Here is a 17,602-nt window from a genome sequence, read left to right on the forward strand (position 1 = left end):
AAACAAAGTTTAGTTCTCTTTATTAATAAGTAGTCCAAGAGGAGTTGACGGACACCTTCAAATACAAAAGCGGGCATTAAGTTCGTTTTTTGCAGCTAAAACAATTGAAAAAGTTTATTTTCTTTAAAATGAATTATTAAAGAAAAGTAAATAGAATAAATATAAATGTGTAAATTAAAAAAAAATGGTGTTCGGTCGGAGCAGGGATTGAACCCACGACCCTTTGAATGCAAGGCAGACATGCTAACCACTGCTCCACGTGGCCAACAAATGTATGTTTCTGCTAAATAATGTTATGTTTGCATGGGCTCGTGGGCGCTGCAAACTATGCTATATAAATGTAACTTATAACGATAATTGTCTACTGGTGACTATAACAGCTGCGTAGCCCAGTGGATAGTGTGTTGGCTTACAAACTGTATGGTCCTCAGTTCGATTCTCCGTCCAGGCGAAAGGCAAAATTTAACAAATTTATAAAATTGAATAATTTCTTCAACATTATTTGTATTACAGAAAAAGGTGCCAAGAACTAAAAAATTTCGTGTAAGTGAAAATTATGTGAGGGAATGAGCACAATCGTCTTTGGGGAAAATTCTTCCAAGCATATAATATTTTTGGGCTCAACATGCTTCCAAACATATAATATGTTCACATAGAACAAACATATTAATGTTTCGGCAGTATCCAATAATATATGTACTTCCTGCAAAATATGTTTGGAACATATGTTAAAGAAGCGATTTTTTTTGAGGGTGTATAAAGAAAGTAAAAAAAAGAAAAACTAAATGCAAGCAAAAAGTGACATAAAGCTTTCTGTCCAAAACAATTTTCCATAGTTAGCAGGACACACAAAGTACACCAACACCCACATACTTTCACATACAAGTATCCTTTCGTCTACTATGTAAATGTCAAGTTAAACGAATAGCCTTAGTGCTCCGTTTCACTGTACCTACCTAGTCAACCAAGGCTTTTCCCATAAGGTCTGCTTCATTATATGTGACAGATGAGTATATGTGTGGTGTCCTTTTTATCTCTTGGGGTCGTTTTTATTACCATATTTGTTCTACACTTGTCTATTTGGAGCCAAATACACTTTTGGACACTAGTTTTACAGCCAGCCCCAGAGTTTTATTTGCTAACCTTTTCCTCCTTGTTTGGTCTACTTAAGCTTTTAAGCTGTTGTTTTTATTCTATAAATCTGATTTATATGCAAAATTCTTTTCTAAAAAAAGAGTATTTTATAATCCTGCTGTTGCAGAATTCAAATTCTCTATAAACTCTTTTTTTTGCTTTTTTCATTTGAACAGCGTTTTGTATCGTCTGTGGCTGCAGTCTGTCATAATATTGACCATTGGTGCATATGACAAAAGCGAGATTTATTGATGACCAAGTGCAAATGTTATGCTCACAATATCCCTGACAGGACAATAAAATATAAAGGTTATATTGTAGGTTTACAGGAGTAGAAACAGCATGGGATTAGAATTTGGAAAAAGTTATACGAAAGGGAATTTTGAAGTAATTAAATTTAAGCTGAGCTGTAGTGGAGTATAAGGTTCCAATACGGTAACACTGGTTGTCACCAGTTTTTTCTTAATCTTGATAGAATTGTTGGATACTTTATTACGTTTTATTTAATTTAATTTTATGTTATTTAATTTAATTTTATTTTATTTTATTTTATTTTACTTTATTTGATTTGATTTTATATTTATATATTTATTTTAATTTAACCTAATGTAGTTCATTTGATTGAACCTATTTTAAATAAATTAATTTATTTTTTATTTAATTTAATTTAGTTCAATTCATTACAACTAAATCGAATTTAATTTCATTTAAATTAATTAAACGAATTTGATTTAGTTTAAAATATGTACATTTATTTATTTATGTTTTGTTTATTCGACATACATTTATGTTTTGTTTATTCGACATGTTTAAATGTAATTAAACTACTTTAAGTAATATTAAAAAATACGATTTTATTTTAATAAATTAATAAAACAACAATAGTTAATCTTGTTTTTTGTTTTGTTTTTAATTTAATTTGTTTCAATTTAATTTAAATTAATTTTTTTCTACTTAATTTTTATAGTTTAATTTTACTTTAATAAGCTATTAAAACAAAGAGATTAAATTTTTTCATGAATTTAGTGTAGTTTAAATGGTTAAAATGTGTCTTAGATTAATTTAATGTAAAATAATTTAATTTAATAAATAGGAATCGTTTGTTTTTTTATTATTATGTTAATATTAATATATATTATGTTAATTAATTAAATTTATTACTATTACTTTAATATGTTTATTTTAATTTATTTTGCTGTAGTTCAGTTTAAATTTATTATTAAGCTGAATAAATTATGTTTTTAGCCAGTAATTTTACCTACTAACTCTTATTTAATTTAGTTTAAGTATTTTTATCCAAATTAATTTAATTTAGGTTTAGTCATATTCTCAAGCCCTAGTGATGGCATTTTAGTTAGTAGTAGAATTTTCAAATATCTAACCTCCAAAAAATCCCTATATCTAAATCCCACTCCCAACCAAAGACGCTAGAATAGTTTCTAAAAAACCAAAAAAAAAAAACTAAAAAGTTATAAAAAACATATAACATTTTTTATACCAAAAGCCATGGCGGGAATTATTGTTGTTTGGATTATGCTTTGAAATATGTGAAAAGCCCTATTCTGGCAGCAAAGGTTAAATAGAAATGCAGTTTTGTTCATATTTCAATAGAAACATGTCGAAAATAATAAGAAAATAAAAACCGCCAAAAAGGCCATAAATCGATTTTCTCCACTGAAAGACTTTAAAAAATAGATTTACCGAGAAAACGACAAATTGGCAACACTGCTCCCAACATTTTATTACCATCAATTACCAATATTTCGATTTTGGCAATTTTCTACACTTTCTGTTGTACAGTAAAAAATACTGATATATGATCGCTTATTTTGGCTATTTTTTAGTATCCCTACTAAAAATTATATGCGGTTTGTTCGTTTTCTCTATGATGCTTAAAATAACATAAACTACCTTTTATGTAAAAAAAAAAACAAAAATGTGTTTTCATTTATTTTAAAATAAATTACAGTACTGCAGCTTTCAAACAGATGTGACTGACCAATTTGAAAAAAAAACAAACAATACTTGGCAATCGGCATTTTTTACCATAAAATGTGGCGGAAGGATATGTATAAAAGGATAAAAACCATAATGCATAAAATTTAAAGTGTTTTTAAGGTCCTTATCCTATATGTTTCCAGACTTGTAAAGGGGGAAGTAGAAGTTATGCCTATTTATTGTTTTTTGTTTTTTCTTAAAAAAAAAAAACAATTTTTGGCAACATTTCAAGTGTTTACTTTCACTGAATTTCAGGAGAAAGCATAAGAAAATCAAACCCCGAGTATGATGACTTGTTGGAACCCTATCTTCATTTATCCTCTATGGAAGGAATTATATCTTTCTACTAAAATATATTGAACTATAGTTTTCGTTTTTTTTTTTTTGGAAATAGATAAAAACATATCCTTGCGAAGCACAGGGGTTATGGGGGGAAGTTCAACTCAAGCATTGGCCATAAATAAAATTTTTGGAGTGCGTAAAATGCGACAATGTCGTTATGTTGACGTCTCGCAAACAACCAAACAAAACTCATAAAGTGTAGAAGGTCAGACAATGTCTAAAGAATGTTGAATTCGTGTATAAGTCCTTTAGGATGCTGACGATGCTGTTAGTGGCTGTAGGTTTGGCTGGCTGGCTGGGAGATTCATTTCATTTAATTTCGTGTTTTTGTTGCTGTTAACAATTTCGTCGTCTTTTGTGTTCTGGAATTGTCTAGTCAATGTCTGGTGGAGAAAGATGTAAAACGATGGCGATAATGGGTGGTACTGGTAGTCTATGGAAGGTTTATGGCCCAAAAGTGACAAGGAAAGTAAAGGAAAGTTCTCCAATAAAGGCAAAACTGAAACTCATCATACATAACAATGAAAACCAAAAGTTCTGCATTGGAAGGACACGAAAAGTTTGGAAATTTAGCGTAGATTTTTTTCAATAGTAATTTTACGATTTCATGTGTATATAATAGAAATTCAAGGTGATTCCTTTGGTGTTTTTTTTTTGTAAATACAAAAAAAAGAAATACAGCTTATCTGGGTTCCTCTTTTTACTTCATACCCTTACACCTGTTTTGACGCAATGTACCATCATCATTATTATTATCAGTTTTTTGGGGAGTTTTCGAAGATCATTGACCTTTTGGGACAACTATCTTAGACAACGGTTATTTTGAGGCAGCCATTCATAATGGCAGTTTAATAATTAGTCAAAAACATAAAAGAATTTCATTAAAAAAATTCTTAATTTTTTTTTTGTGAAGAGTTGGAATAGTTCATTAGCATAAATAACAGTTTTGTGGTGGTCTAAGGTCCCCAAAAGAATTTCGCATTGTTTATTGTTGTTCTCGAAAAGTAAAAAATAATGGTGTTTAAGTTTTGTGAAATTATTATAATTTAATAAAAATTTCTTTTTGACATTTAGCCCTTGGGGTTACTGTCTTAAATTATGTAAATTTTTGTGTTTTGATTCTTTTTTTAGCCTTTTTCATGTTCTTTTTGAGTTTTTTTTTTTTGGTTTGTATATGAATTCTGTTGACCATGATTGGACGGGCTGATTACGGCAAGCTATTGATTACGGCAAGCTATGATGTCAGCTGATGTTGTTTTAGTTATATATATATATATATATATATATATATATATATATATATATATATATATATATATATATATATATATATATATATATATATATATATATATATATATATAATTGTTTTGGTCATCACCATGAATGTTGTCGTAGCCAATAAATTACAACTTGTAAATTTAATCATCAATCAGTAGGGAGAAGATGAACTTATAGCAGAACTAGGTGTAAATTTTTGCAGTCCAGAAAATCTCAATAATGCCTATGAGGAAACAATATTTTGCAAAATAATGAAAAGTTCCTTAATTTCTTCATAAACTTGTTACTTGTTATTAAGTTTGAGCGAAAGTTATTCGAATTAAGCTTGAGTTCAAAGATGCATTTTTGCTTTACCGCCTTATATTAGGTACAGTAATTGACTGAAGTATGAGTTAAAGTAATGACTGATTGTTGGGTAATTTTGTACATTTGCCTCAGATTTTGTTTCTGTAGGCGTGTTTTCTATACTGTATACTTAAGCCGTGACGGAGTAAAATAAACATGTGCAATACTGACATAAGCTGTTTAAAACAATTACAGAAGTAAGTGCTGAAATAGTAAAAACATATTTACTGTTGTGATTATTTATGATAATTTACCTCTTTTAATTTCACGTTATTCGACAAATTAATCACAATAAATTGCTATTGTGAATCAATGAAGGGTCACTTCTACAAATTGCAATCTGGCAGGCCTTGTGTTGCGCTTTTTTGTCAAAAATGTCTGGCAACACTGTCTGCATGGGATTTGAAAAATCGAAAGCTATATGAAAAACTATAGGTCTATTTCTTTTAGTGCATTTAGTGCCTATCCAGAACATCCCATCCGCGGAAATCACGCCAGTATTGCCAGGTTCTATTTTTGTAAAGTGACGAATTTTCGATTCACACTAGCCTTTTATTGTGATTAATTTTTCCAATAAGATGAAATTAAAATCAATTAAAACATTTGTTACCATTTGAACAATTTATCCATTAAAAATGTAGAATTTCGTTTATTTTCGGTCTTCGCAATTAAACAGCTGATGCCAATGCTGCCTTCGCGGCTTGGTTATACATTACTAAGAGAAAAATATTTGAACTGTTATATTTTAGTACTTTTGTATGGGCTATTCAGAACGTTGCACATATGGTCTATGTAGAACAATTCTTCAGTGTATATCTTGACTGCATTGCTATATGTAATTTTGATAAAGTCACAATGGGAGTTTATTGTGAATGACATAAAATAATTTATTATTTTTGTTTTGCTTTGTTTTTAGTTAAATAATCGATTATAGGGTGACACATGTTTTTGTTTTCATTGGATCCAATATTCAGATTTATATAAAGCAGATGGCAACCCCGATTTGACTCCAATGATTTCAATTGATTTAAACCACAGATGCCATGTCTTTGATATGGAATCCCCAAACAATTGTTTATATAAAATAAAATAGAATAAAATAAAATAAAATAAAAAAAGTGTGAATAGCTCATTACGATTTGGCTAACCGTTGTTATAATTTTGCTTATAGCCAAAATTAAACTTTTTAGCTTATGCCAAAGTTTAAGTTTACCAAAATATGAATAATTTTTCCCATCTCAAACCACATTTGCTTATACCATGTCTGCGGATTTTTAGTTGGCTGTTTCTGTTTTTTGTAATTCAAACAAAAATTATTTTTCCGGAATTTCATTCCGTCTGAACAAGTTTTAACCATAATTTCTGTTTATTAAATATTAATAACATCATAAAGGATTTCAATGTGAATGCATTTGTCTTTTTCATTTTGGCTATGTTTCGCTGATTCCTTTTTTGTGCCACTTTGGCAGACACATCAAAGTTCAGGGCTCCATGTTCGTGGTGGCAATAAAGCTAAAGAGTCTATGTGACGGGTTGGGGGGACATAGTGATCTCCTTTGAAAGCTGAAACAGAAATTGAATTTCCCAAAAAGGTTTCGGAGGCTTTCATTCAATTGGCAGGCGTGTGAGTACATTACGACGCTGAGTATTTATTACAAATGAGAAAATTTTCTAAACCACTTTTTCCATGACATCCACAGAGAATTAGTAAACAACCACCACCAGTTTGTTATTACCGACAACTAGCTAGTTATGCTCCCCAGCTGTATAAAAACTAGGCAGCATCTTTTCTACACTATGAAAACCCTTCTGAGGTCTGGAATACAGTGTAATACACTAGTAATGATAGCCCAAAGTTAGTACCAGGGATCATTGCAAAGTTTTATGATACAAAATCGGAAATGGAGGAATTTCTGAGGATCCAGCCTTATAAAAGTTTTCTATAAGTGGTGTCTCATTGAGTGTGACACATCGTCTAAATCATGGAAAAATGTGAAAAATGTCCCTTAACGGAAAGCAAATAGCACATAGGTGATACCTGTCTATGATGCTAGTACCTAGGACGCTTTAGCATATTTTCCATATATAGCTGAAATATTGCGTTAAGAGTATCTGTTGGTGTTTTATTGAATTTGTCTATCATTTGACAGCATTCACAATTTCTTGGGACTATTGCAGAATGTTTACTCCCTCCAATTAGTCCAGGAAGTGGGAAGACCTTTGACTAAAGCATTCGATGAATATCTTCCAAGGGAAAAACATTTGCGTTTCAGAGTCTTGGAAAGTTTCTTAGCAGTACTTCGTGAACCAATTGAAGCAAAGCTACCAAATACTTCCTAAACCCACATTCTTTCAGTGTAAATTAAATTTCTCTTTTATTTCCATCTTCAAGAAAAAAAAAAAACAAAGAACAGGAAAGAAATAGAAATGAAAAAAAAAAAATAGCACATTACATCGTATGTAATTGAGAACATCAGAGCGTAGTGCGGTCGATGGCAATGTGACTGTTGCTTGGCGATTATGGCCAAAAGATGAAAAATAGCCATTAGAGATTTAGTAGACTCGAGACAACTCCGCACAATTCAAATCATTTCGAATGGAATTGCTTGCCGGCCCAATGGTTGTGATGGAAATGTTTTGCTGCTGGTGCTAATTCTAATTTATGTCTTGGTTGTAATTGGGTGTAAAGTGAGATTTGTTTTGCCCCCATCGATGAGGATGTGTAACCTAAACTGAATGATAAGAGACCAAATTAAAACAATGAGGAGGGAGATTTTTTCTCTGCAATTTTTCTTCCTCATTTTTTGTTTTTATCTTAAAAAGGAATATGAGCTTTTTCAAAGGAAAACAAATTTGATTCTGTAAGAATTTCAATTATTTCCGGAATATCGTTTTTATCAAATACCAATTATTCAGTGTTTGTTAGTTTTTTTTATAACTCGTGCTTTCTAGTTAATGTTTCTAATATTGCCCTCCAATAGCAAATATTTTGCTTCGGGTCAAACATTATTTTAGCTGCCTCGATTTCAAACCTTGACCAAATTTTCATGATAACCGTTACAGTTTTTGACATTGGATTCAATTGAAAACGAATTCGTATCAAGAGTCAAGAGAAAAATAAAATAAAATACAATAAAATAAAAAAAAAAAAAAAAAAAACAAGTAAGGAAAGTCTAAAGTCGGGCGGGGCCGACTATATTATACCCTGCACCACTTTGTAGATCTAAATTTTCGATACCATATCACATCCGTCAAATGTGTTGGGGGCTATATATAAAGGTTTGTCCCAAATACATACATTTAAATATCACTCGATCAGGACAGAATTTGATAGACTTCTACAAAATTTATAGACTCAAAATTTAAGTCGGCTAATGCATTAGGGTGGAACACAATGTTAGTAAAAAATATGGGAAACATTTAAATCTGGAGCAATTTTAAGGAAACTTCGCAAAAGTTTATTTATGATTTATCGCTCGATATATATGTATTAGAAGTTTAGGAAAATTAGAGCCATTTTTACAACTTTTCGAGTAAGCAGTGGCGATTTTACAAGGAAAATGTTGGTATTTTGACCATATTTGTCAAAACCAGAAAAACATATATATGGGAGATATATCTAAATCTGAACCGATTTCAACCAAATTTGGCACGCATAGCTACAATGCTAATTCTACTCCCTGTGCAAAATTTCAACTAAATCGGAGCAAAAAATTGGCCTCTGTGGTCATATGAGTGTGAATCGGTCGAAAGATATATATGGGAGCTATATCTAAATCTGAACCGATTTCAATCAAATTTTGCACACTTGACTATACTACTAATTGTACTTCTAGTGCAAAATTTCAACCAAATTCGGCCAAAATCTGGCTTCTGGGGCCATATAAGTCCATATCGGGCGAAAGATATATATGGGAGCTATATCTAAATCTGAACCGATTTCAATCAAATTTTGCACACTTGACTATACGACTAAGTGTTATGTTTGTACAAAATTTCAAGCAAATCGGTATAAAACTCTAGCTGCTGGGTCCATATTAGTGCATATCGGACGAACGATATATATGGGAGCTATATCTAAATCTGAACCGATTTCTTCCAAAATCAATAGGGTTCTATTCTGACCCAAATTAGGAACATGTGCCAAATTTGAAAGCGATTGGACTTAAATTGCGACCTAGACTTTGATCACAAAAATGTTACAAACATATGCACTAACTTATAATATCCTGTTCCACAGTGTGGCGCAGGGTATAAAAATAATTCAATACAGTGACTGACTGATTGATTTTTTAGTTGATTTAATTGGAAGATGACAGTATATTTAAAAGGAAGGCCAATATTTTGAACGGACTCAGTGAAATATTATTTTTTACAAGCAGTTTTTGTGATTATTATTTTTTTAGTTCCAAAAATGTTCTTTGAAGAAAAGAAAAATTAATAAGTCAATGAAAATACTATATTAACTGAATATTTGTGTCATAAAATTAAAAAAAGTAAAAATAGTTTTAATTTATATTAAGGACAAATTTCTTTCATATAAAGATATTAAATAATACACAAAACATAATTGTTTTCACTAGCTTGTTTCTAAAAGGCTTCCATTAAAGTTAGCTTACCAGTTTTATTTTCCTACCTTAAAATATTTTAAGAAATAATCTTGTCTGAAATATTTCATCTTTCCATTAAGAATACAAATGTTTCATATGGCTAATATTTGTTTTTAGGATATGACATTCTTGATTTTAAGATTTTTTTGGATTTAAGTAAACATATTTTACTTTGAAGTGTCTTTTTGTATGTTTAAACTGACATTTATGAGTTCAAGAATATATCACAAAAAGAAACTTCAAAAACTGGGTTCTGTATTCAAATTTTTAGATTTTTAGTAGGAGAATTTTTGCATGGATTTCAAAACATCTGGATCCAAATAATAATATTGCACAGCACTCAATGATGATAGTATCACAATGAAAAATGATTTAAAGGGAAGTCGAATAGGAAGAATCCCTATTTTATGAAAGGGGTTGCATGAAAGACGAGGAGAAGTTGGAGCCTTTTCTTTGCCATTTGCTCCCTTCACTTTTTTAAGTAGAGATATAAAAATTAGGTTAATATTGAGCCAAACAGAATATCGGGCAAAACCCATTGATAGAATAAGGGATTATCACAATCGATTTGTTCGTCGATCAATACATGTACACTGATAATAAAGTTGATTTGGATCCAATGATTTTGACCAAAAGTTAATGATTTTTGTATGATTTTTTTTTTGCTTACAGTATATTCCATTACTAAAAATGCTTCAATGTAAAGTAATGAACAGACTCTTCAACGTAATTGTCAAAAAAGTACATATAAAAATTATAATATAAAAATCATTCATTTGGACATACATCACATGTTTTGTAACATATTATGCTAACATGAAAGCACAACTTTATATTTTCTTGTATCTATGGTTAGGTTAGGTTAAAGTGGCATCTCGATTAAGATTCAGGCTCACTTCGACTATTCAGTCCATTGTGATACCACATTAACTAAAAGTACCTATTACATATGGGCACTTCTAGTTTTAACCGCTGAACCTTCTTGATTATTTTTCTTTGCTGAACCAACCAGATTGTTCCAAAAACATTAGCAGACTTCTTAAGTTAACGTTTTCCAGATCCGCCAGTAATCTGAAGCTATATGCTCCTAAAAGTTGTTTGCGCTTTACACAAAATGCAGGACACTCACACAAGAGGTGTTTAATTGATTCCTTTTCCTCCGCATCATGACAGCTCATACAATAGTCATTATACTTCGGGCCTATAGTTTTTGCAAAATCGCCTATCAGGTAGCGACCCGTTATAACAGATATCAGGAGTGATATCTGACGTCTCGAGAACACTAGCATATCTAGTGTGCGGTTTAAGTTTAAATGGGGCCATATTTGCTTGGTGTCGTTACAGCCCTTGCAATTCTCCCATCGAACATTTGCCATCATAGCAACCTTCTCACGCAGCATGAGCTTGCAGGTAGCCAGGGGCATACCAACAAATTTTAGTTCCCCTGGAATATGTAAGGTAGTCCCTCGCCTTGCCAACTCATCCGCTTCGCAGTTCCCCGGTATGTTCCTATGGCCAAGCACCCATATTATGGGGAATATTGTACTGCTCTCATTGATAGATTTGCGGCAGTCGAGGGTCGTTTTCGAGTTGAGGAACACAGAGTCCAAGGATTTTATTGCAGGTTGACTGTCTGAGTATATATTAATGCCCACATTTTTTGGAACATTACTTCTCAGCCAATTCGCCACCTCTCTTATTGCTAATATTTCAGCCTGAAAAACACTACAGTGATTAGGTAATCTTTTCGCTATTTGAAGTTCCAGATCATTAGAATATACTCCGAAACCCAATTGTCCATCCAATTTGGAGCCATCAGTGTAGAAATCTAAATATTCTTTATTCCCCGCGGTCTGTGTGCACGACGCCTCACTGTTGGGGATTAGAGTCTCAAACTTTTTGTCGAAAAGTGGACTCGCCAAAGTGTAATCCACTACGTTAGGCACATCTGACATTATTTTGAGGACCGAACTGTGACCGTAACTTTTTTCCGACCACAGCGATAGCTCGCGCAACCGCACAGCCGTTGTTGCAGCTGATTGTTTGGCCAAAATGTCTAAAGGCAATAGATGCAGCATGACATTAAGGGAATTTGTCCCTGTCTTGCTGAATGCGCCTGAAATACACAAACACGCCATACGCTGAACTTTGTCTAAACTTGTTGGCTTGTATCTATAATGTGCCCAAATATCATATGTTGTACAAATATATCCGAAAAACGGTCCGTTTGTACAAGCAATTATTAGACTTATTTCTACACTGAAAAAAAGCATGTCCTGTTCCAAAGGTTTTGTCTTTATTTTAACAATTTTGGTATTGATTCCGAGCCAAAGAAGCGGAGAATACAAGTAAGGATACTTTTATGACGCAATTCTCTTTTAAATTTGGGTTTTCCAGGAAGAAAATTTTAATTTTTTGTTTTTTTCAGCTTTTTTTCTTCATAAGCCATCAAAGTCCCTTAAAAACGAGTTAACGACAACTTTATTTTCCAAAGTTAGACTCGACTTCTAGTAGAATTTTTGCTATGTTTCACGTATTTTTGAACGATTTTTTGCTTTGTAGTCAAGATGCAAAAAGACTACAAATTTAAAGACAATTTCATTAATTTTAAAGAATTTTTCTGAATTATTAAAGTCAAGTTGACTTTAGCCCAAAAAAATTTTTTTTCATGTTATGATACCCATTTTTAAGGCAAATCAAAAAAAAAAAACTAGAAAAGCCAGAAAACGCTAAATATTTTTTGTACCAAAATTATTTTTAATCATTGGATGGAGCTTTTTAATATGTTGAATACCTTTTTCAACATTATTCAAGGTTTAGTTAAAAACGAAGTTTTGTCCATATTTTTGCTAAAAAGGCCATGAAATTAAGTTTTTCCGCAAAAGACGCTGTTGTACGAGTATTGACTAAATTCTATATTCCAAATTGTGTAGATGAATGCTTTGGGTTTAAACATCTTTATCAGTTTACTTTATTATGTTTTTTCTTTCAGTGTAAACTAAACTCACATCCAGAGTCAGTGGTTTTATATAAACACTGCCTGTAGAAGTTTTGAAAGTTTTTTTTTTGGATTTTTGAGGCCATAAAAATCCTCTAATTTATATTTTAATATGGCGTCAGTTTTCACAAGATTTGTGGTAATTTTTTGTATTGTTCTTCCACGCTGGGCATAATGATGCTAGAAATATTTCAGGCTAACAATTGCCAGAAATTTTAAGTGAAGAAAAATACTCGCAAAATGCTTCAAAGTTTACGTTAAACATTTTTATGAATGAATATTTTGCCAACAATTATTCGTTTGGATTACTTTCATCCTCTACCACGTCAATTGCTAGGAGGATGAAATCACAGACATACACAGCCTTCCTGCCTCGCTACGTTAGCATTTAGCCAGCATTTACAGTTGTTACAGACTTTGTAAAACTTTTAGACATAGTCTGTGTTTTTTTTCTGCTGCCAGTTTCACGAGGCCGACAGCTATGATAGGCCATCTCTCTTTCTCTGCGTTACAGGTACTTTGCTGCATTCTGTTGTTGTTGTTGTACTCAGGGATGCTGAGGCTAGGTAGGTTCCGGCTGGTGGTTTCTCCTACCGACTTTTGAACTGAAGGGCTTTTTATTTATGAATGAATTGCCAGAGTTGTTTTTTAGGTTTTTTTTTTAAGGTGGAAGAGCGGGTGGATGTACAGAGAGTTCTTGGCATAGAGCCAAATTGCATGTTGGTAAAATATTTTCCGCAGCAATTGTTTTTGCAGCCCTTTCTTTCGAAACTCTTCCATTCTATGGTGGTAAATATTTAATTGTAAATTTAAGTTCAAATTGTTTGAAATTAACAAGACATTATTTGTTGGCACGAAGAAATTAGCAGAGGAAAAATTTAACAATCAAATTTGGCTAAACTAATGGCCATGTCACAATAGTTAGTCACTCTTAAGCTTTAATTATAAATGATGACGATTTTGGCAAGAATGAATTCGTAACTTATATTTAGTAAGTCCAAGAAAAAGTTCGCTTGGATAAAAAATTGCTAGATTTTTCACAAAAAAAAAAAAAATGCTAAAACCCCAGAAAGATGCTAAATATTTTTTGTGGCAAAGGTGACGGCGGGTAGTATTGTTAAAGTCGGATTGAGCTTTGCAATGTGTGAAACCCCTTGTTCCGGAAAACCTCAAATTTACAACGCGGTTATCTTTTTAATCTGAACCAATAAAAGCGGCACCTTTAAAATAAAGATATTGTGAAATTATGAAAAAATCTCATTGTTTGAGTTTTAAATTTTACATTTTATTAAAACAGATTTTCAAATCTAAATGCAATATACTCAAAAAAAAAATCGAAAGATTTACGATTTCTGATAAATTAAACCAAGAATGTGTTTCTTTACTTTAAAGACAATTGCCCATAGTTAATAAAAATTTACTAACAGTTTATCGAAGAAATTAATATGGTTATAGTTTACGTTAATATATGGGGGAATTTGTGTTACTTCAGAAACTCTAATCCTTAATATCCAAAAGTTAGTACAAAACATTCTATAGAAAATGAAAAAAAAAACAAATTACCATTTCATCATTTTAGAAAAATGAGCCCTTGATTATATGTGAATTGAATTTTTGAATTTTTTTTCAATTTTTGTTCACAGTGTATAAAGCAACTTTGAAATTACGATCGTTGTGGAAACATCGAACTAACAAATAAAAATTTCGTTTTAAAGCGGGTATTCGTCCTGGTGCGTTTAGATATTTCAATTTTTTTTTTATGAAAATGTATACTTGTTTAATTATTAATTTAATTATTAGTCATACCATTGAGACTTTTTTTGTAGTCGATTGTTGTATACAAAGACATATTGCATATATATTTTTTGTGAAAAAGCATTAATGCATTGGTCGTCTATTCAATCGGTACATTTCATCCAAAAGCAATGAAATTCTTCTCATGATAAATAACATGATAATCAGATAATTTTATATAATTTAAATGCAATTGTTTTATTCTGATTTCTGTAATAATTCTTTATTGTTAAATGATGAATAATAAATTATAATAATTACTTTTAATTTTATATTTATTATTTATTAATTATAAATGTTGTATTAAAATTCAACTGTACTCCAATTGTAAGAATGCAACGAAATAAATAATCAATCAATAATTTATTTTTAATATAAATATTCATTTAGGTGTATTTTTTACACGGAAAATATTTTCAAAATTAATATAAATGTTCTCAACTTATTTTTATAGCCATACACAATACCTATCTGACTTCAATCAATTTATATTTATAAAAAAATGTATTCATTATCGTATCTCTGTTTTTTGCTATTTATTTTTTAGTAGCTTCCAAATATTTTTTATCAAACATTTGAATATATAATTAATCAGTTGTGGTTGCAAATTGATTAATAAATGTTATTTTAATCACATTAATTCGATGAATTTTAAAATCAATACATCATCATGGTTGGATAGAGCAATGTACTGGATCATCTAATAAATTTATTTCAAAGAAAGATATGACTAAGAAAAGTAATTTGTGAATATAAATCTCTTAAAAAAAGGAATAATTTATAAAATAGAAATATTTAAAAAAAAAAATGGAAATCTCTTGGAGTTCAATCTTAATTATTTAAGATTCACCTTGCAAATATTTTTAATAATAATGAGAGAGATGATGTAGAAATCCGAATCTGTTGTCTTTTTGTCAGTAGTTTTTATTTTTTTTTTCTTTTTTATAAAATTTGTTTGTAAGGTTTTTTGCGCTTTTTCCTTCGATCGTTTATTCATTTATAAACTATAGATTGTAATATCAAACTCTTTTCTAAATATTCAAGTTGCAAAGTCTCTTTAAATTTGAATATATCCTAGTATTCTATTGTACACAAGCTTATTTTAATTATCAATAACTAAAATAAATACAAAATTTATGTTGTATTTTGAAACAACAATTAAATTGCTTTCCGAAAATTATTCAAACAAAAAAGTATTAGAAGTAATGTACTAAAGTCCCAATAGATAATAAAAATTAATGCTTGAGAACTTTAAACTTAAATTAAATTAATTCCAATTCCTATTTTTTTTTTGGAACAAAAAATATCAAATAACATTTATTTTTATTTTTGAACAAAAAACAAAATCAAAATATAATAAAATTGTCATTGTTATCCGAAAATTATTCAAAACACAAAAAGCATATGATTGCAGGATTACTTAGGCTCTTAATACCAGAAAGAGTAACTTTTTCTAATTCCTTTTTTAAAATAATTATTTTATGGAATATATAGAAGTTAATGTACACAAATTTTATTAGCAGCGGGACGTGCAAATATTCAACCCAATTGTGCATCGCAGTGCGTTACATCACTTAGACAAATTTTAGATTGCTGCCAAATATTACCAAAATAGCTTAGGGACGCCGACACTGATATTTTTTTTTTAAGCGGGAAGGCTTTCTAAACATTCCCCACTCTTGTTTAACAATATGTCCAAATTTTCTGCCATAAATATCGATGACAATATGAATTAGGATTAAACGATTTGTTAGGTCATTATGCTTTTTTTAAGAAAGTTTAAATTTTTTTCGTCTGCCAGTATATTTTGTGTTTCCGAAAAATTTATAAAAAAAAAATAGCATAAATTTTTTACAGTTTTGGCGTGTATCGATAAGTAGTGTTCGATTTTATGGTAACCATTTTTCTTGTAAATTTTTGCTACACTAGATTTGTGTTTTATTTATTTTATTTTTAATATATTTTATTTATTAAAATTTGGCACAATTGAATTTGAATAGTATCAGTTAAATATGAATGCACATTATTTATTATCCTTGTTAATAATTTCTCACTGGATAATATTTTGAATTTATATAATTATAATTTTTATTTGGGGAATATAAATTTTATATTGTGTTCTCAGTTTTTATTCTTTAAACTTTTTGTCCCATTTCATATAGAATTTTTATACAAATATTTTTGTAATAATTTCTTGACTTTTAAAAAAGCACACACTCACCTTTTACACTGGACCAAGTTTTTAAAAATCCTATGATGACTGGACACTTAATTTTTGTTCAGTTCAAAATTTGCACAATCAAATTTTTTGCTTCGTTTTTGGCACAAATTTCTGACAATATTATTCTTATAGTAATTTTGTCGTTTTACAAAAATAAATAGGTATATTTGGCACAGTAATCCTTGTATCCTTAGAATCGACACTTTTGTTTTTCGTTTTATTTTTTCAAATATTTCGAATTTCGCACTTATTTTCGTTTCAATTATTTTTCGTTAATTTTTCAATTATTGTTTAAAAAATTATTTTATTTCGTGTTTTGTTAAATCCATAGAAAAATTTTCACAATTTTTTTGGGTTCTGTGATTTTTCCAAAATTTTTTTTTAATTCTTGTTTCTGTAAGTAGGGGAACGTTTCTCTAGATATTTTTTTGCTCCATGTAAAAAAAATATTTTAGTTTTTGGTAAAAATTGTATTATCTTGGATCTCAATTCGGTGTGTGTTTGGGGCACCAGAGATACAACCGCTTCATTAAATTCAAAGAGACTCGGAGTTATAACTTCTCAACGCTTATTTATATAGCCTACGTTAAGCGGCGATTTTTTCTCGTTTAGAGAAAAGGCAGTAGCCGCTGCAGCAGCACATTTTAGCGGCAGCAGCAGATGAGTGAGTCAAAGTAATGCCACCAAAGGCCAAAGACAAGATACATGGATGATGGTTAACTACCGGGCAACAGCATTAGCACCAGTGCTAGCAACAGCACAGCTACTCACTTTGCACATCCAGTCAATCGTTAAGAAAAAAGAAGAAATTCCCAAACAAACAACGTCTCGGCTGCCACGACACTGTTAGCAGCAAAGCATATGCGGTGGAATCAGCAG

General features: G+C 30.5%; 1 protein-coding gene across 1 annotated transcript in view; it reads right to left on the reverse strand.

Annotated features, from left to right (window-relative positions):
* Nucleotides 1-17,252, reverse strand: part of tnc (tenectin) — a 210,843-nt gene extending 193,591 nt beyond the window's left edge. Inside the window, exon 1 of the mRNA XM_075291413.1 lies at nucleotides 16,724-17,252. The gene's annotated coding sequence lies outside the window, so the exon portion shown is untranslated. The remainder of the gene's footprint in view (nucleotides 1-16,723) is intronic.
* Between the last annotated feature and the right edge of the window lie 350 nt (nucleotides 17,253-17,602).

This window comes from Haematobia irritans, chromosome 1 (assembly GCF_050003625.1).
Source record: "Haematobia irritans isolate KBUSLIRL chromosome 1, ASM5000362v1, whole genome shotgun sequence".
Classification (NCBI taxonomy): domain Eukaryota; kingdom Metazoa; phylum Arthropoda; class Insecta; order Diptera; family Muscidae; genus Haematobia; species Haematobia irritans.